Raw genomic sequence first — 20,718 nt, forward strand, 5'->3', positions numbered from 1 at the left:
TCCTTTTGGGGTTTTGGGGAAAATTTTTTTTGGCCCAAAAATTTTTAAAAACCCCCCCTTTTTTTTTTGGGGTTTTTTTTTAAAAACCGGGGGGTTTTTTGGGAATTTTTTTTGGGGGTTTGGAAAAAAGGGGGGGGGAAAAAAGGGGGGTTTTGGTTTGGGGGGAAAGGGGGGGCCCCGGGGGGGTTCCAGAAAAACCCGGGGGGGAAAAACCCCCCCCCAAAAAGGGGGTTTTTTAAAAAAATTTTTTTTAAAGGGGAAAAGGGAAGGAAAAAAAAAGGGGGGGGAAAAAAAAGGGGGGGGAAAGGGCCGGTTAAAAAGGGGAAAACCCCCCTTTGGGAAAAAAGGGGGGGGGATTTGGGGGTTTTGGTTCCACCCTTTTAAAAGGGTGGGGAAGGGAAAATTTTAAACCCCTTGGGGGGGGCCCCGGGGGGGGGTTTAAAATTTTGGGGGAAATTCCCTTTAAAGGGGGCCAAGGGGGGGGTTTTTTCCCCCTTTGGGGGCCAAAACCCCGGGGGGCCCTTGGGGGGGGGGCCAAATTTTTTCCCCAAAGGAACCCCCCCGGGGCCCCCCCCCTTTTGGGGGGTTTGGCCTTTCCCCCTTTTCCCCCCCCCCAATAAAGGGGAAACCCCCCAAAATTTGGGGGGGCCCCTTTTAAAAAAAAAAACCCAGGGGTTTCCAAAAAGGGGGTTTAAAAATTTTAAAAAAAAAGGGGGCCCGGGAAAAACCCCCGGGGCCCAAAGGGGCCGGGGGGGGAACCCCCCGGGTTTTTTTCCCCCAAAAAAGGCTTCCCCCCCTTTTTTTTTTTTTGGGGGTTTTTTCCCCTTTGGGGTTTTTTAAAAAATTTTTTTTTAAAAAAAAGGGAAAAAAAAAAAAAAAAATTTAAAAATTTTTAAAAAAAACCCCCAAAAAATTTAAAAAAAAACCCCAAAAAAAGGGGGGGGGGGAAAAATTTTAAAAGGGAACCCTTTTTTTGGGGAAAAAAAAATTTTTTTTTGGGCAGGGGGGTTTAAAAAAGGGGGGGAAATTTTTTTGGGGGGGAAAAGGGGGGGGGGGGTTTTTTTTTAAAAGGCCGGGCCCTGGAAAAAAAAAAAAATTTTTCCCCCAAAAAGGGGGGGCCCCAAAATTTTTTCCCCCCGGGGGGGGGGAAAAATTTTTTTTTTCCTTTTTTTTTTGGGGGGAAAAAATTTTTTTCCCCCCTTTTTTTTTTTTTTAAATTTTTTTTTCTCCCCCTTTTTTTTTGGGGTAAAAAAGGGGGGGTTTTTTTAAAGGGGGTAAGGAAGGGGGTTTTTTTAAACCCCCCCCTTTTTTTTTTTTTGGGGTTGGGGGGGAAATTTGGGATTCCCTTTTAAAGCCCGGAAAAAAAAAGGGGGGGAAAAACCCCCGGGAAACCCTTTTTGGGGGGTTGGGGGGCCCCTTTAATTTTTCCCCCCCCCTTTTTAAAAAGGGGGGAAACCCTTTTTTAAAAAATTTTTCCCCTTTCCCTTGGGGGGGAGGGGGGCCCCAAAAAAAATTTAAATTTTTTTGGGGGGGGTTTTTTTTCCCCTTTTAAAAAAAAACCCCAAAAGGGGTTTTTAAAAAGGGGTTAAAGGGGGAAAAAACCATAAAGGCCCCGGGGAAAAACCCCCCCCCAAAAACCCCCCCCCCCAAAAAAGGGGGAAAAAAGGGGGGGGTTTTTCCCCGGGATTTTTTTTTCCCCCCCCCCCCTTTTTTTTTTTTTTCCCCGGGGAATTTTTTTTTTTAAAAAAAAAAAAATTTTTTGGTTTTTAAACCCAAAAAAGGGGGTTTTTTTTTTCCCCCTTTTTTTGGGGGGGAAAAAAGGGGGGGGTTTTTTTTGGGCCCCAAAAAAAAACCCCCCCTTTTTTGGGGAGGGGCTTTTTTCCCCCCTTTTTTTTTCCCCCGGGGGTTTTTTTTAAAAGGGGGGGTTTTTTCCCCCCCCGGCGGGGGGGGCCCCCAGGGGGGGGGTTTTTAAAAAAATTTTCCCTGGGGGGGGGGGGGCCCCCCCCTTTTTTCCCCCTTTTTTTTTTTTTAAAAAAATTGGGGGGGGGCCCCCCATTTTTTTTTTTCCCCCTGGGGTTTTTTTTTTTTTTTTTTTGGGGGTTTTTTAAACCGGGGGGGAAAAAAAAAAAGGGGTTTAAAAAACCCCTTTTTGGGGAAAAAGGGGGGGGCCCCCGGGGGGGGGTTTTAAAAATTCCAAGGGCCTTTTTAACCCCTTTTTTTGGGGGAAAAAAACCCCCAAACCCCCCCCCCGGGCCGGGGGCCCCCGGGTTCCCCCCCGGGGGGGGGTTTTTTGGGGAAGGGGGGGGGGGGTTTTTTTGGGCCCCCGGAGCCCCCCAATCCCCCCTTTTTTTTAAAAAAAAAATTTTTAAAAACCCCGGGGGGGAAAATTTTGGGAAATTTTTTTCCCAAAGGCTAAGGGGGGGGGGGGGTTTTGGGGGCCCGGGGGAAAATTTTTTGGGTGGGGGGGGTTTTGGGGGGGGGAAAAAAAAAATTTTTTTTTCCCCTATTGGGGGAAATTTTTTTTAAATTAGCCCAAAATTTTTTTTGGGGGGTTTTGGGGGGGTTTTAAAATTTAAGGGACCCGGGGGGCCCAAAAACCCGGGAAATTTTTCCCCCTTTTTTTTTGGGGGGGCCAAAAATTTTTTAAAAAAAGGGGGGGTTTGGGGGTTTTTAAAGCCCCCGGGTTTTGGGGGGGGGGCCCCAACCCAAAAATTTTTTTCCTGCAAAAAATTTAAATAAAAAAGGGAAAAAAGGGGGGGGAAAACCCCCAAAAAAAAAACCCCTTCCCCTTTTTAAAAAACCCCCCTTTTTTTTTTAAAAATTTTTTTTTACGGGGAAAAAACCCCCCCCCCTTTTTTTTTAAAAAAAATTAAAAAAAACCCCCCCTTTTTTTTTTCCCCCCCTTAAAAAAAATTTTTTAAAAAAAAAGGGGGGGGGGGGGTTTGGAAAATTTTTTGGGAAAAAAGGGGAATTAAAAAAAAAAATTTTTTTTTAAAAAAAATTTTTTTGGGTTTAAAAAAAAAAAGGGGGGGGGAAAAAAGGGGGTTTTGGCCCCCTTGGGGTTTCCCGGGGTTTTTTCCCTTTTTTGGGGGTTTTTTGGTTGGGCCCCCTTTTTTCCCCCCCCCGGGGAAGGATTTTCCTTTTCTTTTTTTTTTTGGGGGGGGGTTTTTGGGGGTTCCTGTTAAATTGGGGGGGGGGAAAAATTTTCCCCGGCCCTTTTTTCCTTTTTTTTTTTTTCCCCCGGGGGGGTTTTTTTTTTTTGGGGGGGAAAAAAAAAGGGGGGGGGTTTTGGGGGGGGGTTTTTTAAAAAAAGGGGTTTTTCCCTTTTTTTTTCCCCTTTTTTTTAAAAATTTTTTTTTCCCCCTTTTTTTTTTTTTAAAAAAATTAAAGGGGTTTTAAATTTTTAATTTAAATTGGGGAAAAAATAAAGGGACCTTTTTTTTTTTTTAAAAAAAATTTTTCCAAATTTTTTTTAAAAAGGGGGGGGGGAAAAGGGGGTTTTTTTTTTTTGGGGGGTTTTTTTTTAAAGGGGGAAAGGGGCCTTTTTTTCCCGGGGGGGGAAATTTTTTTTTAAGGGGGGGGAAAAATTTTTTTCGGGTTTTTTTTGGGGTTTTTTGGGGGGCCCTTTTTAAATTTGAAAGGGGGGGTTTTTTTCCCGAAAAAAAGGGGGAGGGCCCAAAAGGGGGGGGGGGGAAAAACCCCCGGGGGTTTTTTAAATTTTTTTTGGGGGGGGGCCAAAAAAAATTTTGGAAAAAAAAAAGGGGGGGGGGGGGGGGTTTTTTTTTTTATTTTTTTGGGGGGTTTTTTTTCCCCCCCCCCCCAAAAAAAGGGGGGGTTTTTTTTTGGGGGGGGTTTATTTTTTTTTAAAGGGGGGGAAAAAATTTTTTTTGGGGGGGCCCCCTTTTTTTCCCCCAAAAAAAAATTTTTAAAAAAGGGAAAAAAAAAAACCCCTTTTAAAAAAAAACCCCCCGTTTTTTTTTAAAAACCCAGGGGGGGGGCCAAAAAAGGGGAAAAGGGGGGTTTTTTTGTTTTGGGAAATTTTTTTTTGGGGGGGGAAAAGCCCCCCAAAGAAAATTTTTGGGGTTTTGGGGGGTTTTTTTTAAAAAAATAGGGGGGGTTTTTAAGAAAAAGGGGGGGAAAAAAAGGGAAAAAGGAAAATTTCCCAAAAAAATTTTTCTTTTTTAAAGGGGGGGTTTTTTTTTTCCCCCCCAAAAAATTTCCCCGGGGGAAAAGCTGCTGTAAGTTTTAATTTGGGCCCCGGATGTGTTTAGAATTGAAAAGGAAAGGGGGGTTTTTTTTTTGGGGAAAAAATTTTAAAAAAACCCCCCCCTTTTTTTTTTTTTTAAAAAGGGGGGTTTTTTTCCTTTTTTGGGGAAAAAGGGGGGTTCCTTTTGGGGAAATGGAAATTTTTTAAAAAAAACCCCCCCTTTTTTTTTTTTTAAATTTTAAATTTAAAATTTTCCCCCAAATTTTTGGGGGGGGCAAAGGGGGCCGGGGGGGGCCCCCTTTTTTTTTTTTCCCCTTTTGGTTTTTAAACCTTTTTTGGCCCCCCCTTTTTTTTCCCCTTTTTTGGGGGGGGGGGGGTTTTCCCGAAAGGGGGCCTTTTAAAAATTTTTTTCAAAAATTTTTTTTTTTTTTTTTTTGGTCCCCTTTTTTTTTTTCCCACCCCTTTTCCTTTTTTTTTTCCCCCCCTTTTTTTTTGGGGAACCTTTTTTGGCCCCCCTTTGGGGTTTTTTTCCCCCCCCCAAAAAAAGGGGGTTTTTTTTTTTGGGGTTCCGGAAAAACCCCCCTTTTTAAAAATTTTTTCCCCTTTTTTCCCCAAAAAAACCCCTTTTTTTGGGTTTTTTGGGGTTTTTTTTCCCCTTTCCAAAAAAAAATACTTTTTTTTTTTTTGGAATTTTTCCCCCCAAAAAAAAAAATTTTCCCCCCCCTTTTTTCTTCCTTTTTTTAAAAAAAGGGTTAAATTTGGGGGCCCTTTTTTTTGGGGGGTTGGGTTTTTTTTTAAAAATTAAAAAAATTTTAAAAATTTTTTTTGGGGGGGGGGTTGGGGAAAAGGGAAAAAAAAAAAAATTTTTGGGGGGGCCCCCGGGGGGAAAAAAAAAGGGGGGGGCTTTTTAAAAAAGGAATCTTCCTTTTAGTTTTTTTTTTTTTTTAGGGGGGGGAAGGTTTTTTTTCCCCCCCCGGGGGGGGGTTTTTTAAAAAAAAAATTTTTTTTTTTAAAAAGGAAACCCCCAATTTTTTTGGGGGGGGGGGGCCCCAAAAAAAAAAAAAGAAAAAACCCCCCCCAAAAAAAGGGGGGGGTTTTTGGGCCCCCTTTTAAATTTTTGGGGGTTTGGGTTTTTAAAAAACGGGGTTTAAAAAACCCCTTAAAAAAACCCCCCGGGGGGGGGGCTTGGGGGGGGGCCGCCCCCAGGGGGCCCCCTTTTTGGGGGTTTTAAACCCCAATTTTGGGCCCGGGTTTGGGGGGGGGAAAAAAAGGGGCCCCGGCCCGGGTTTTGGGGGGGCCCGGGAAAAAAATTTTTTTAAAAAAAAAAAATTTAAAAAAATTTTTTAAAAATATTTAAAAAACCCTTTTAAAAGGTTAAAAAAAGTTTCCCCTTTTTTTAAATTTTTTTTAAAAAAAAAGGGGAAAATTTTTTTTTTTAAAAACAAAAAAAAGGGGGAAAAAAAATTTTTAAGGGGGGGCCCCCAAAAAAAAAAGGGGGGGGGGAAGGGGGTTTTAAAAAAGGGGAAAAAAATTTTTTTGGGGAAAAAAAAAAATTTTTTAAAGGGAAAGGGGAAAATTTTTTTTAAAAAAAAAAATTTTTAAACCCCAAAAAAAAAAAAATTTTTTTTCCCCTTTTTTTTTTGAAAAGGGTGGGTTTTTAAATTTTTTTTCCCCAAAAAAGGAACTTTTTACCCCCTTAAAACGCCCCGGGGGAAAACCCCCAAAAAAAACCCTTGGTTTTAAAAAAAGGGGGTTTAAAAAATGAAAAAGGGGTTTTTTTAAAAAAAAGTTAATTCCGGCCCCGGGGGGTTTTTTAAAACCCCGGGGGAAAAATTTAAATTTTTTTTTTCCCCCAAAAAAACCCCCCAAAAAAACCCCCGGTTTTTTCCCCCGGAAAAAACCCCAAAAAAAAACAAAAAGGGAAAAAAGTAAAAAAAATTTAAAAAGGGAAAAAAAATAAAAAAAAAAAATTTTTGGGGGGAAAACCGGACTTTTTTTTCCCCCCTTTTTTTTGGGTTAAACCCCGGGGGGGGTTTAAAATTTTTTTCCCCAAAAAAAAAAAACCGCCAAAAAATTTTTAAAGGGGGGGGGGGGGAAAAAAAAAAAAAATTTGGTTTTTGGGGGGAAAAAACCCAAGGGGGAAAAAATTTTTGGCCCCTTTTGGGGGGGGGTTTTTTGGAAAAATTTTTGGGGGTTTTTAAAGGGGTTTTTTGGGGAAAAATTTTTTGGCCCCCAAAAAAAAAATTTTTTTTTTGGGTTTTTTGGGGGGGGGGTTTTTTTAAAAAAATTTCCCCCCCGGGGAAAAAAAAGGGGTTTTTTGGTTTAAAAAAAAAAAAAAAAAATTTGGGGGAAACCCAAGGGGGCCCTTTAAAAAAAGGGTTTCCCGGGAAAATTAATTAAAATTTTTGGGGGGGGGCCCCCCCCAAAAAATTTTTTTTAAAAAGGGGGAAAAGGGGGTTTTTAAAAAAATTTGGTTGGGGGGGGGGGGGGGGTTTTTGTTTTGGGCCCCCGGGGAAAATTTGGGGGGGGTTTTTTCCCCCTTTGGGGGTGGGAAAGGGGGAAAAAGGGGGGGGGTTTGGGGGGGGGGGAAAAAAATTTAAGGAAGGGAAAAGGGGGGCCCCCCCTTTTGGGGGGCCCCCCCTTTTTTTTTTTTTGGGGCCCCCCAAAAATTTTTTTTTTTTTTGGGGTTTTTTTTAAAACCCTTTTGGGGGGGGGGGAAAAAACCCCCCGGGGGGTTTGGGAGGTTTCCCCCCCCAAGGGGGGCCGGGGGGCCGGGGGGGAAAAAATTTTTGGCTTGGGGAAAATTTTTGGGGGGGGGGGGCCCCCCCCGGGTTTTTTTTTTTTTTAAAAAAAAAAGGGTTGGGGGGGTTTTCCCCCGGGGGAAAATTTTTTTTTGGGGGGGGGGCGCCTTTTTTTGGGGGGGTTTTTGGGGGGGGGGGCCCCTTTTTTTGGGGGGGTTTTTTTTGGGGGGGGCCCCCCCGTTTTTAAAATTTTTTTTTTTGGGGGGGTTTTTTTGGGGTTTCCCCCCCAAAAAATTTTAAAAGGGGAAAAATTTTTTTTTTTTTTAAAAAATTTTTTGGGGGGTTTTTTTTTTTTTGGGGGGGTTTTTAAAAACCCCCTTTTTTTCTGATAAAGGGGGGGTTTTTTTTCCCGGGGGAAAAATTTTTTTTCCCCCCCCCAAAATTTTCCCCCGGGAAATTTGGAAATTTTAAAATTTTTTTCCCCCCCTTTTCCCCCCCCTTTTTCCCCAAAGGGGGGAAAACTTTAAAATTTTTTTCCAAATTTTGGGGTTTTTTTTTTAAAAATTTCAAATAAATTTTTAAAGGGGGGGCCCGGGGGGTTTTTTTTTTTTTCCAAAGGTTTTTTGGCCGGGGAAAAAATTTCTTTTTTTTTTAAAAGGGGGGTTTTAAAAAAAAATTTTTTTTAAAAGGGCCCCTTTTAAACCAAAATTTTTTTTTTTTTTTAAATTTTTTTTAAAAAGGGGGGGTTTTTAAAATTAAAAAAAAAATTTTAAAATTTTAAGTTCCGGGGAAAAAGGTTTCCGGAAATTTTTGGGGGGGAAAAAAAAAGGGGGGGAAAAAGGGGGGGCCCCCCAAAGGGGGGCCCGCGGGGTTCCCTTTTTTTTTTTCCCCAAAAATTTTTTTAAAAACCCGGAAACCCCGGTTTTTCCCCCCCTTTTTTGAAAGGGCCCCGGGGTTTAAAAAACCCAAAAAAGGAAAAATTTTTTTGGGCCCCCCAAAAAAAACCCCCCCTTTTTTTGGGGGGGGGGGAAAAAATTTTTCCCGGGGTTTTTTTCCCCTTTTTTGGGGGTTTTTTTTTGGGGGGGAAATAAAAAAAGGGGGGTTAAAAAACCCCTTTTTTTGGGGGCCCCCCTTTTTTTGGGGGGGTTTTTTGGGGGGGAAAAAGGGGGGTTTTTTCCCCGGGGGGTTTAAAGGGGGGAAAAAAAAGGGGGGAAAAATTTTTAACCCCAAGGGGTTTTTTTTTTTCCTTTTTTTAAAATTTTTCCCCAAAAATTTTTGGGCCCCCCTTCTTTTTAAGGGGGTTTTTAAAACTTTAAAGGTTTTTTTGTTTTTTTTTTCCCCCCCCAAAAGGTTTGGGGTTTTTTTCCCCCCCTTTTTTTTTTTTTTTGGGGGAAAAAGTAAAAAAATTTTCCCCCAAATTTTTTTAAAATTTTTTCCCCGGTTTTTAAAAGGAAAAAAAATTTTTTTTTTTTTAAAAGGAAAAAACCTTTTTTTAAAAAAAAATTTTTTCCCCTTTTTGGGTTTCCCCAAACCCCGGGAAAATTTTTTTTTTTAAAAAAAAAAAAAAAGGGGGGGTTTTGGGGAGGTTTTTTTCCCCGGGGGGGAAAAAAAAAAATTTTTAAAAAAAAAATTTTTTTTAAAAAAAAAGGGGGAAAAAAAAACCCCCCTTTTTTTGGGGGGGGCCCCCCCGGGAAAAAAATTAAAATTTTTAAAAAACTTTTCCCCCCCTTGAAACCCCCCCTTTTTTTAAAAGTTTTTAAAAAACCCCCCCCTTTGGGGGAAAAAAAGGAAATTAATTTTTTGGGGGGGGGGTTTTCCCCTTTTTTAAAAAAAAACTTTAGCCCCTTTTTTTTTTTGGGGGGGGGTTTTTCCCTTTTTGGGGGCCCGGGGAAAAAAATTTTTTTAAAAATTTTTTTTTTTGGGGTTTTTTTTTTAAAAAAAAATTTTTTCCCCCCGGGGGCCCGGGCCCGGGGAAAAAAGGGGGAAAAATTTTTTTTTTTGGGGGGTTTCCCCCAAACCCCGGGGGGGGCCCCAAAAAGGGGGGACCCCTTTTGGGGTTCCCCCAAAAAAAATTTAAAAAAATTTTTTTAAAGGGGGTTTTTTTTTTTTCCCCCCGGGGGGGAGGGGGGGGGTTGGGTTTCCTTTTAAAAATTTTTTAAAAAAAAAATTTTTTTTTAAAATTTTAAAAGGAAAAAAAGGAAAAATTCCCTTTTGGGAAAAAACAAAAAAAAACCCTTTGGGGGGGTTTTTTTTTAAAAATAAAAAAAAAAAGGGGGTTTTTTTTTTAACCGGGAAAAAAAAAAAAATTTTTGGGCTTTTAAAAAATTTTTTTTTTTTTAAAAAAAAAAAAAAAAAGGGAAGCCTTTTTTTTTGGGGTTTTTGGGGGGGAAAAAAAAACCCGGGGGGGGTTTGAAAAAACCGGGGAAAAAAAAAAAGGGGGGGAACTGGGGGAAAAAAAAAATAAAAAAGGGGTGGGGTGAAAAAACCCTTTGAAAAAAAAAAAAAAAAGGGGGGGGGGGGGAAAAAAAACCCCCCCCCCGGGGGGAAAAAAAAATTAAAAAAAAAAATTTTCCTTTTAAAATTTTTTCAAAAATTTTTTTTTTAAAAATTTTTCCCCAAAAAAAATTCCAAAATTTTTTTGGGGGGGGCCCTTTTTTCCCCCCCCGGGGGTTTCCCCCCCTTTCCCCAAATTTTTTCCCCCGGGGGGGGCCCCCTTTGGGGGGGGAAAAATTTTTAAAAAGCAAAACCCTTTTTTTTTCTTCCCCCCCAAAAACCCCCGGTTTAAAAATTAAAAAAAAAAAAGAAAAAAAAATTTTTTTTTAAAAAAAAAAACCCCCCAAATTTAAATTTTTAAAAAAAAAAACCCCCGAAAAAAATTTTTTGGGGGGGGCCAAAAAAAACCCCCCCCCAAAAAAAGGGGCCCCCCGGGCCGTTGGAAACCCTTTTTTTTTAAAGGGTTGGGAATTTTTTTTTGGGGGAAAAAAAATTTATATTAACCAGACTTCGTGCCCCGGGTTTGGTGCGAAAGCTAATGTAATGGCATCAGCTGCATGTTTTATACCCCTGAAGACCTGACGTCATGGATGAAGCGACATCATCAATTGCAGAAATCCCAAGACTCTGGTATTCGGGCCAACTGAGGGCTACTTGCAGGCAGATAACCAGAGAGTGATGACTGCAACAGTGAAACACGAAGACCATCTGCAACAGTGAAACACTAAGAACATCAGTCAATCCACGTAGCCTCAAGTGAGCTGTTACTACTGCCATGCATTTGGGGAACACCCTAGAGGCTGTGGTAAGACCAAAGGGCAGCACTCTGAATTGGAAAGGAATGGCTCCCAGCCAGAAGCAGAGGAACCTTCTGGAGCATTTGTCCATCTTTATGTGGCAATATGCATCCTGAATTTCTATAGAGCACATTCAATCATTCTCTTCTAGAAAAAGTACAGTTGTGTACCTACCATAAATGTAGATGTTCGAGTGTATTCACGGTTGCAGTCATTACACTTGGGTTATCCTGCTGGCAGGCTACCCGCAGTCGGCCCAAGTTCCAAAGTCTAGGTCCGGCGTCGGTTGCTGTCGCCTCTTCCCTGACGTCAGTGCGCCAGGGGTATAAAAGATGCAACAGACGCCATTTTCTTCAGTTTTTCTTGCCCCAGATGTCAGGTGCCCCCAGATAGGAAGGCTGAAAAGAATAACTTAGGCCAAAAAGTATGTATGTACTAATGTAAACATATCCTTCCTCTACAAGCAAATACACCACATAGGTTGTATAGAGTTAAGAAGTACAGAGAAGTCCCAGCAAAGAAAAAGGGGAATGGTGGGTGGGTAACCTGGACTTCAACAGTGAATACACTCGAACATCTACATTTATGGTAGGTACACAACTGTACTATGTTCATCGTGTTTCACTGTTGTTCATTACACTTGGGTTGAATCCCAAAGCTGAGGCTGGGCGGCTGGGTCTAAATTGGATTTGGAGAGGCTACCAGGCCCTGCAGAACTGCAGTGGCAAAGCCTGCTCTGGATTTAGAGTAGAGAGGCAAGTGGTAGTGCTTGGTGAAAGTGTGCACTGAACGCCAGGTTGCAGCTTCCAAAATGTCTTTGGTTGGTACTCCTCTGAGAAAGGCTGCCGAAGTGGCTGCTGCTCTGGTAGAATGTGGCCTAATGCCCTTAGGTACTGATTTGCCGTGTTGTGCATAACAGAAGTGGATGCAGTGTCCTATCCATTTTGAAATTGTCTGCTTTGTGCTAGGCTTTCCTTGTGATCCTGCAGCATAGGCTACAAACAATTGCTCAGTTTTTCTGAAAGCTTTTGTTTTGTCCAAGAAGAATCGTAGCTGTCTGTGTTTATCCAAAGCGTGCAGAAGTCTCTCCCCTTTATTCTGGGGGTTTGGGTAGAAAGTTGGTAAATGAATGGTTTGGTTCAGGGCCACATTGGAAACCACTTTTGGCATGTATGTTGGGTTTGTCTTAAGAGAAACCCTGTCCTGGTGAAAAATGATGAAAGGTTCCACAGCCATTAATGCCTGTAACTCTGAGACTCTTCTTGCTGAAGCTATTGCTAGGAGCAGAGCAGTTTTCCATGATAAGAATTTTATATCAGCTGTGCTGGCTGGTTCAAAAGGAGGCAGCGTGAGCTTTTCTAAAACAAAATTTAGATCCCAAGTTGGTAATGGTGCTCTCCTTGGGGGTCTTAAGTTTTTTGCCCCTCTGAGGTACTGTCTTAGTAGAGGATGTGAAAAAATAGGAGGTTCCGTACTGTAATGAGCTGAAATGGCAGAGGCATGGGTCTTAATTGATGAGAAAGATAGGCCTTTGTCCAGCATCTCAGTTAGGTATTGTAAAATCTGAGGTATATCTGGAACAATTGGTTCGAGCCCTTGTGCCTGGTTCCAAGCACAGAATCGCTTCCATTATTCTGCATAAGATTTCCTAGTGCTGGGCCTCTTGGCTTCTAAAATGACGTCCATAACAGCTTTAGAGAGAGGAGCAGTCTGAATGGCTACATTATCTGGCATTCTGCCAGATTTAAGGTTCTGAGTTGACTGTGCATAATCTGATTGTTTTGTTGAGTCAGATGATGAGGAATTTGAAGTAAAGGCCAGGCTGGGCCTTGAGACAAGCTCTTTAGGATTGGATACCAGTGCTGGCGTGGCCAGTCTGGGGCAATCAATATCATTTTTGGCCTCTCTTGTCTGACTTTTAGGAGCACCTTGGTAAGTAGAAGCATTGGAGGGAAGGCATAGAGTAGACTGTCAGGGTTTTCCAGCTGAATGACAGAGCATCCACTTTCCATGCTTGAGAGTGATAAGTTCTTGTGCAGAATTTCTGTAGTTTGTAATTGTGAGGGGAGGCAAAAAGATCTATGTATGGGCGTCCCCATTTCCTTGTTATCATGTTAAACACCTGTGGATTTAGTTTCCATTCGTGAGTGTCCATGAGATTTCTGCATAGTTCGTCTGCCAGTGTATTTTTTGTTCCTGGCAGGAATTGTGCCTGCAGGTGTACTTGATAGGTCAGTGCTGTGTTCCACAAAGTCATGGCTTGCCTGCATAACGGGTAGGAATGTGTGCCACCTTGCTTATGTATCACATAACTGTGGTATTGTCCGTCTTTATTAGTAGTTGTCCTGGATGCAGTAGGTCCCTGAAAGCTGTCAGAGCATTCTGTACAGCTAGCATCTCTTTCTGATTGATGTGAAGATGCATTTGTTCTTTGGGCCACGTGCCCTGAATACATTTTCCTGCCATATGTGCCCCCCAGGAATAATCCGATGCATCCGTTGTTATTGTCTGCCTGGCTGTGGGTAAGGTGAAAGGCTGTCCCTTGTTGTGGTGACAGGCCTGGGACCACCATCGAAACTCCTGTTGTAGGCAGGGAATTAAAGTTATGATCGTCTCCAGGCTGTGGCAATGTTGAGTCCAAACACTTTTTAGATGCCTCTGTAGTTTCCTCATATGCAGTCTTGCATACAGAATTAGTAGAATGCAGGATGCCATGAAGCCCAGGGCCTGCAGAATTTTTCTTACAGGGAGCTGGGTCTTTGTTGCCATCATTTGAAAGTAATGAGTCAGTTGCCTTTGTCTGGCGTGAGATAAGCCACCTGGGCAGTTGTATTTAAGCTGCACACAGGAAAAATATCTCTTGAGAGGGCACTAGTTTTGATTTCTTTTCGTTTACTGTGTATCCTAGGCAAATTAGTAATCTTTTTACAAACACCAGATGCTTTAGAAGAATGTCCTTGCTCTCTGCTTGAATAAGGCAGTCGTCCAAGTAGGGATATATTTGAATTCCTTTTTGTCTGCAAAATGCAATTACTGGTGCCAGGCATTTTGTGAAGACCCTGGGCGCAGTAGATAAGCCAAAGGGCAGTGCAGAGAATTGGTAATGCATTGAGCCTGCTATGAATCTGAGGTATCTTCCGCAAGATTGTCTGATTGGGACATGCAGGTATGCCTCCTTGAGGTCCAAAGTAACTAGCCAAGCCTTCTTGCAAAGCATGGGTAGAAGTTGCTGTAGTGTTAACATTTTGAATTTTGGAACATGCAGGAAAGTATTTAGGATTGACGGGTCCAGTATTGGTCTCCAGGCTTTGTCCTTCCTGGGTACTAAGAAAAGTCCTGAGTAAAATCCTTGCCCTGTTCTTGCTGTGGTACTCTTTGAATAGCTCCCATGACCATGAGAGCAGCAATTTGTTTTTGTGCCTCTGCCCATTGGTTTTGTGGCAGGTCCGGCATACAGTACAGTTTTGTACCTACCATAAATGTAGATGTTCGAGGATCTACATTGCTGCAGTCATAACCTGTGGGTAGTCCGCTGTCCTCGATCAGACCAAATACCAAAGAGCTGGGCTGGCGTCGGTCATTGTCGCCTAGAGCTGACGTCAGTACGTCGTAGTACATAAGCGCAAGACCGACGCCATATCCTCAGTCTTTCTTGCCCCAGATGTCAGAAGGCCTAAGAGTGAAAGAAGGCCAGAGCCAAAAAAAGTAAAGGCCCAACAACTACCAGTGTGGAGAGAGGGATAAACCTAATAAAAAACACAGCCAGATACCAACTAAAGAGGGGAAGGAGGGAGGGATAATTGGACTGCAGCAATGTAGATCCTCGAACATCTACATTTATGGTAGGTACAAAACTGTACTATGTTCTTCGTCTCACATTGCTGCAGTCATAACCTGTGGGTAGAATCCCAAAGCAAAGGAAAAGGGAGGTTGGCAAACTAAAAACCATTAGGAGCTGCTAACATGCCCTGTAAAACTGCAGTGGCAAACCCAGCCCTGGACTTGGAATAAAGAGGGAGATGGTAATGCTTAGTAAAAGTGTGTACAGAACTCCAAGTAGCTGCCTCCAAAATATCCTTAGTAGCTACACCCTCAAAAAGCAGTAGAAGTGGCAGTAGCCCTAGTAGAATGAGATCTGATCCCAGGAGGAACTCCCTACCCATGATGAGAATAACAAAAAGCAATACAATGACCAATCCACTTTGAAATAGTCTGCTTTGAAACAGCTTTCCCTTGTGAACTCAAAGCAAAAGAAACAAATAACTATTGAGTCTGTCTGAACTCCTTAGTTCTGCTCAAATAGTAACGTAACTGCCTGTGGATATCCAAAGAATGCAAGACTTTTTCCCTTTTATTTTGGGGATCAGCATAAAAAGTAGGCAAATGAATAGACTGGTTCAAGGCCACATTAGAAATCACTTTAGGCATAAAAGTAGGGTTAGTCCGCAAAGAAACTCTATCCTTCTGAAATATCAAAAAGGGTTCAACTGCCATGAGTGCCTGCAATTCAGATACCCTCCTAGCAGAAGTAATGGCCAACAAAAAAGCAGTCTTCCAAGACAAAAACTTCAGTTCAGACGTAGCTGCAGGTTCAAAAGGAGGTAAAGTAAGTTTCTCCAAAACAAAATTGAGATCCCAGGAAGGAGTAGGAGCTCTACACGTGGGGGTCTTATATTCTTTGCCCCTCTAAGAAATTGTTTGAACAAAGGATGAGAAAATAAAGGAGGGTCACAATCATAGTGAGCAGAAATGGCTGCAGCATGAACCTTCACAGAAGAGAATGACAAACCCTTGTCCAGTAATTCAGTAAGATACTGTAGTGCAAAACTCAAATTAGGCACTGAAACATCAAAACCCTTTGCAGTGCTCCAAAGAAAAAATCTCTTCCATTTATCAGCATAAACTTTTCTAGTGCTAGGCTGCCTGGCTTCCAAAATGACATCTAAAACCTGTTGAGGAAGCTGAGACCCCACCGGCTCCATCACAGAATACGCCAGGCTGTCAGATGGAGGGACTGCACCTGAACATTGAGAAAATGATTGTTTGACTGGGACAACAAATGAGGAACCTGTGGCAGAAGCCAAGGAGGCTCCTGGATTAAACTCCTCAGCAGAGGATACCAATGCTGACGTGGCCAATCTGGTGCTATTAGAATCATGCAAGGCTTGTCCCGCCTGACTTTCAAGAGTACCTTGGGGAGAAGAGGCAGAGGAGGAAAAGCATAAATGTGAAGGTTGTTCCAGCTGAAAGATAGAGCATCCACTTTCCAAGCATCTGGGTGGAACATCTTTGTGCAAAATTTTGGTAGTTGAAAATTCAGTGGAGAAGTGAACAGATCTATGTCTGGAGTTCCCCAAGCCACAGTCAATTGTTTGAAAACCTGAGGATCCAGTTTCCACTCGTGGGGATCCACAATTTGTCTGCTCAATACATCTGCTAGGGAGTTCTGTGCTCCTGGCAGAAATCGTGCTTGAAGATTGATTTGCAAACTCAGAGCAGTCTCCCACAAAATCATTGCTTGCCTGCAAAGAGGGTAGGAATGGGTTCCCCTGCTTGTTGATGTACCACATGACTGTTGTGTTGTCTGTTTGAATCAACACCTGTCCCGGCTGAAGTATGTCCTTGAAGGCCATCAAAGCAAATTGGACTGCTAACATCTCCTTCATGTTGATATGCAAATGTAGTAGTTTGGGAGGCCACACGTTCTGTACCCATTTCCCATTGAAGTGTGCTCCCAAGCCAAGTCCGAGGCATCCGTCGTTAAGATCTGACTCGCCTCTGGTCGGGTCACAGAGAGTCCCTTGTTTAGTTGACATTCCTGAGCCCACCACAAGAATTCCTTCTGGATGCAAGGTATAATCCGAATGACAGTGTCCAAACGGTGGCAGTGTTGAGTCCACACACTTTTGAGATACCATTGTAGCTTCCTCATATGCAGTTTGGCATTGGGAAGAACTAGAATGCAAGATGCCATGAACCCAAGGCTTGAAGGACTGTCCTTGCAGTCAGCCTGGACATTACTGATAACTGCTGGAAGTATAGATGAAGAGTTCTTTGTTTGTCCGGGGTCAGAAATGCCATCTGAGAAGCTGTATTCAGTCTCACACCCAGAAAGCACATGTCCTGAGAGGGTACTAGACTGGACTTTATTTCGTTCACAGAATACCCTAGGCACCTTAAAACTGCCATTACATACTGGAGGTATTGAAGTAACTTGTCTGTTTTGAGCAAGAATCAGGCAATCGTCCAGATAAGGATAAATTTGTATTCCTCTCAGTCTGAAAAAAGCAATCACAGGAGCCAGAACCTTTGTGAATACCCTGGGCGCAGTAGATAAACCAAAGGGCAATGCAGAGAACTGATAGTGAGAAGTACCAGCCCGAAATCTCAGGAATCTCCTGCAGCTGGGCCTGATAGGGATGTGAAGATAGGCCTCTTTGAGATCCAGGGTTAACATCCAGTGGTCCTTGCCCAGCAGAGGCAGAAGTTGTTGTAATGTTAACATCTTGAACTTTGGAATGTCTAGGTAGGTATTTAGAATGGACAAATCCAGAATTGGCCTCCAAGTGTTTCCTTTCTTTGGCACTAGGAACAGACGGGAATAAAAACCCTGGCCTACTTCTGACGGAGGGACCGCCTGAATTGCCCCATCTGTAAAAGTAAAGAAATTTGCTCCTGAGCCTCCATCCTTTGCAGAGGAGGCACATCTGGCATGCCTTTGAAAGGAGGAAGAGTGTGAAAATAAAACTTGTACCCGTGATTTATTATATCCAACACCCATTTGTCCTGGGTGACCAAATGCCAATTTTGTTGAAAAAGTCCCAACTTTCCTCCTAGAGGAGCTGCCAGTAGAGAAGGGTCTGGCAGCAGAAGATACAGGTCATTGGGTCTGTTTACGAAAAGGCTGACCCCTGCCCTCACCAGAAGACTGTGCAGGAGAAGTCCAAGTCCTAGGTCTGAAAGAACCCTGAGCGTGAGCTCTGCCTCTACCACGCCTAGACCTGCCCTTAGACTGAGTATCCGAAGAAGGAAAAGACCATCCTCTAGCAGGCCAATTCCTACTAAACTTAGGGGGCTGCACCTGCAGAAAATCTTTGACCGTCTGCATAGACTTAGCCTTATCTTCCATCTTTTTCAAAACCGATTCCACAGGGGGACCAAAAAGTACTTCAGATTGAAGAGGAGCATCCAAAATCAGAGCCTTAACATGCTCTGACAAATTTTGATCCTTAAGCCAGGCATGCCTGTGAATAACTGAACCTGTAGCAGCCACCCTGGATGCAGCCTGAAGAGCATCGAAACCACACTGCAAAGAATGCTTGCCCACTTGATCTGATGCATGAACCAACTCCTGGAGCTCCCTACACTCTATACCCTCAGATAAAGCATCCACCTTAGATTTCAATTGACCTAACAAGAAATTCTGATACTTCAGCATATGAAATTGGCAATTCAAAGCTCTCATAGCTAACATAGAGGAGGTGTATACTTTTTTCCCCCATCTATCTAAAGCTCTAGAATCTTTATCCAAAGGAACTTGATTCTTAGCCACAGAAGCCCTAATACCCTTCGGACCTTGAGTAATGGTTTCCGGATCAGCTCTAGGGCTCTTGTACAAATACTTATGTGCTTCAGGAACTCTATAATATCTGTCTGGCTTAACAGGGGCAGGAGGTAAAGAATCAGGATTAAGGGAAGATTCAGAAAAAACATCCTGAACAACTTCTAAGACAGGAGGAATAGCCAAGGGCCTATGCTGAGGCAGAAACAAAAATTCCCTGAGCCTTTTCCGAGAATCCGAAAAATCCTGACCTTCCCACTTGAAATGTTCCCTCATGGAATGTAAAGTCTCGGAAAAAGAAAAATCCTCTGGTGGAGAAGCAGAAGGACAGGAGTCCTCTGCATCCGAATCCAAATAAGAAGGAAATTCCTGAATTTCTTCAGCTGAGGAATGATCCATCCCCTCTAAATCTGCCTCCACCCTAGGCCTCTTCTCTGGGGGGGGCATAGAACCCCTGATCAAAGTAATCAAGTCCTCAGCCATTTTTAACATATGCTTCTTAGGAACAGGGGCTGGAGAGCTAGAACTATGACCCAGGCCAACATGACCAGTTTTGGCCTTAGCATGGCCTTTAGCCACTGAAGAAGAAGGCCTAATAACCTTCTGTAAAGATGGAACTACAGACACCTGAGAAGCACCCTCAGCCGGGCCTAACTCCTGAGAGGTTAACTCCTGCAAAAGTAAAGGTTCCCCATGGAATTCAGCCGAATCCCCGGCCGGGTCCACAGGTTCAACCGGAGGCTCCGTAGAACCGGCGTCCATAACGGACGACTCATCCGGTTTAGACTTCAAAGTTTTATCTTTATGGATCCGACGGTATGTTATAATTACACCTTTTCCCAAAAACAAGCCTGCACAGTCTAATCTTCGTTTAATGGTGCGCTTGTTAAATTTAGCACAAAAGCGACACCCGACCACGTCGTGCTCAGGCCCTAAACAGGGAATACACAAAGAATGAAAATCCTTATGAGGTATCTGTTTCCCACAAGAAATGCAATTATTAACTTTTTCTGACATCCGGATAACTGAGGCAAGAAAAACAAAGATTTCCCCAACGGGGTACTTAGCCCAATTTGATCTTCGGTCTGAAACTCGATAAATGAAAATTTCAGAACGCCGAACGGCACTTGCAAACGCTGCTTCTGCTTCGGACCACGCGGCAAGAAAGACTGAGGATATGGCGTCGGTCTTGCGCTTATGTACTATGACGTACTGACGTCAGCTCTAGGTGACAATGACCGACGCCAGCCCAGCTCTTTGGTATTCGGGCCGATCGAGGACAGCGGACTACCCACAGGTTATGACTGCAGCAATGTGAGACGAAGAACATCTTTTGATTCTGAAAGCATGTGAAAGTGGAACCTGTAACCCTGAGAAACAATATTCAGTACCCATTTGTCCTGGATGATTACGTGCCAATTTTTTAAGAAAAGGGCTAGCTTTCCCCCTAGCGGTGCTGCCAAAAGATAAGTGCTTGGCATCTGTAGAGGGAAAGTCATTGGGACTGTTTCCTATAAGGTTGTGATTTGTCTTCTCCTCCTTTGGGGGCTGAACCACCCCATTGTTTGGGTCTGTAGGAGCCTTGGTGCTGAGATCTGCTCTTGGGCATCTGTATTTGCCTCTTTGTGGCCTGACACTGGAAAGGACCAATTTTTTGAAGGCCAGTTTCTGATAAACCTAGGTGGCTGAACTTGTAAGAAATCCTTTACTGTCTGCATTGATTTTGCTTTATCCTCCATTTTCTTTAACACCTCTTCTGCCTTAACACCAAACAAAGTATCATGCTGTAATGGAGCATCCAATAATTTTACTTTAACATGTTCAAGTAAACTTTGTTCTTTCAACCAAGCATGCCTTCGAATAACAGAGCCTGTAACTGTGGCTCTACAAGAAGCCTCTAATGAATCAAAACCACATTGTAGAGTATGCTTTCCCACTTGTTCAGCTGCATGCAATAAATCCTGCATTTCCTTACTGTCAGGACTTGAGTTTGAAACCATTTTCTGTTTTTAACAAGGACATGAGGTACTGTTGATATTTAAGCATGTGAAATTGGCAATTTAAAGCCCTTACAGCTAAAGTAGCAGAAGTGTAAACTTTTTCCCCCCATCTATCCAGGGCTCTGGAATCCCTATCCGAGGGGACAGGATTTTTAGCAGTGGAAGCCTTAACCCCTTTAGGACCCTGAGAAATTGTTTTTGGATCTGCAGCAGGGTTTTTGTAAAGAAATGTATGAGAGTCAGGGACCCTGTAGTATCTGTCTGGCTTGACTGGTGCAGCTGGTAAAGAATCAGGAGACAGACTGGATTCAGAGAAAACCATCAACAATATCAAGCACAGGGGGGATAGCCAGGGGCCTGTGCTGAGGCAATAAAAGAAAGTCTCTGAGCCTTTTCTTGGATTCTGAATAATCCTGGCTCTCCCAGTGGAAATGCTCCCTCATGGTGTGCAGAGTTTCCCCCAAAAGAATAATCCTCAAGCGGAGAGACTGAAGGTATAGACTCTTCTGCATCAGAGTCCTCATAGTGAGGGAGAGAATAGCCCTGATCAGAAGAGGAATCAGAGGAAATAGAAACCTGGTCAGAGGAATCATAGTCAGTGTCTTGCCTAGGTCTTTTGTCAGGAGGGGGATGGGAACCCCTGATTAAAGTAATTAGGTCTTCGGCCATTTTAAGCATCTGTTTCTTTGGCACGGATGACTGTTCAGGAGAATGCTGTACTTGTTTCCTTGTCTTTAATGGTGTTTTTGACTTTGCCTTGGCAGCTGTAGTGGGCTTAATTGTAAGCTGTGAAAGTCTGAAAACACCCTCAGAAGCCAATGCCTGCTCAGTGGCTCCGGACCCATCTGAGGGAATAATTTCCGTAGGCCCAATACCTTGAGTTTCCACAGGCCTCGGTGTCTCCACGTGGCTGTCGGAT

General features: G+C 42.9%; 1 protein-coding gene and 1 non-coding gene across 2 annotated transcripts in view; both read right to left on the reverse strand.

Moving 5' to 3' along the window:
* NSD3 (nuclear receptor binding SET domain protein 3) overlaps positions 1-20,718 on the reverse strand; it is a 4,286,093-nt gene that overhangs the window by 3,471,643 nt on the left and 793,732 nt on the right. The gene's annotated exons all lie outside the window — the stretch shown is intronic.
* LOC122812561 lies at positions 9,497-9,683 on the reverse strand. The gene has a single exon (XR_006366528.1). It is a non-coding gene; the product is annotated as a U11 spliceosomal RNA (small nuclear RNA).

Source organism: Protopterus annectens, chromosome 9.part0 (genome assembly GCF_019279795.1).
Source record: "Protopterus annectens isolate FY-2018-M chromosome 9.part0, PAN1.0, whole genome shotgun sequence".
Classification (NCBI taxonomy): Eukaryota; Metazoa; Chordata; order Ceratodontiformes; family Protopteridae; genus Protopterus; species Protopterus annectens.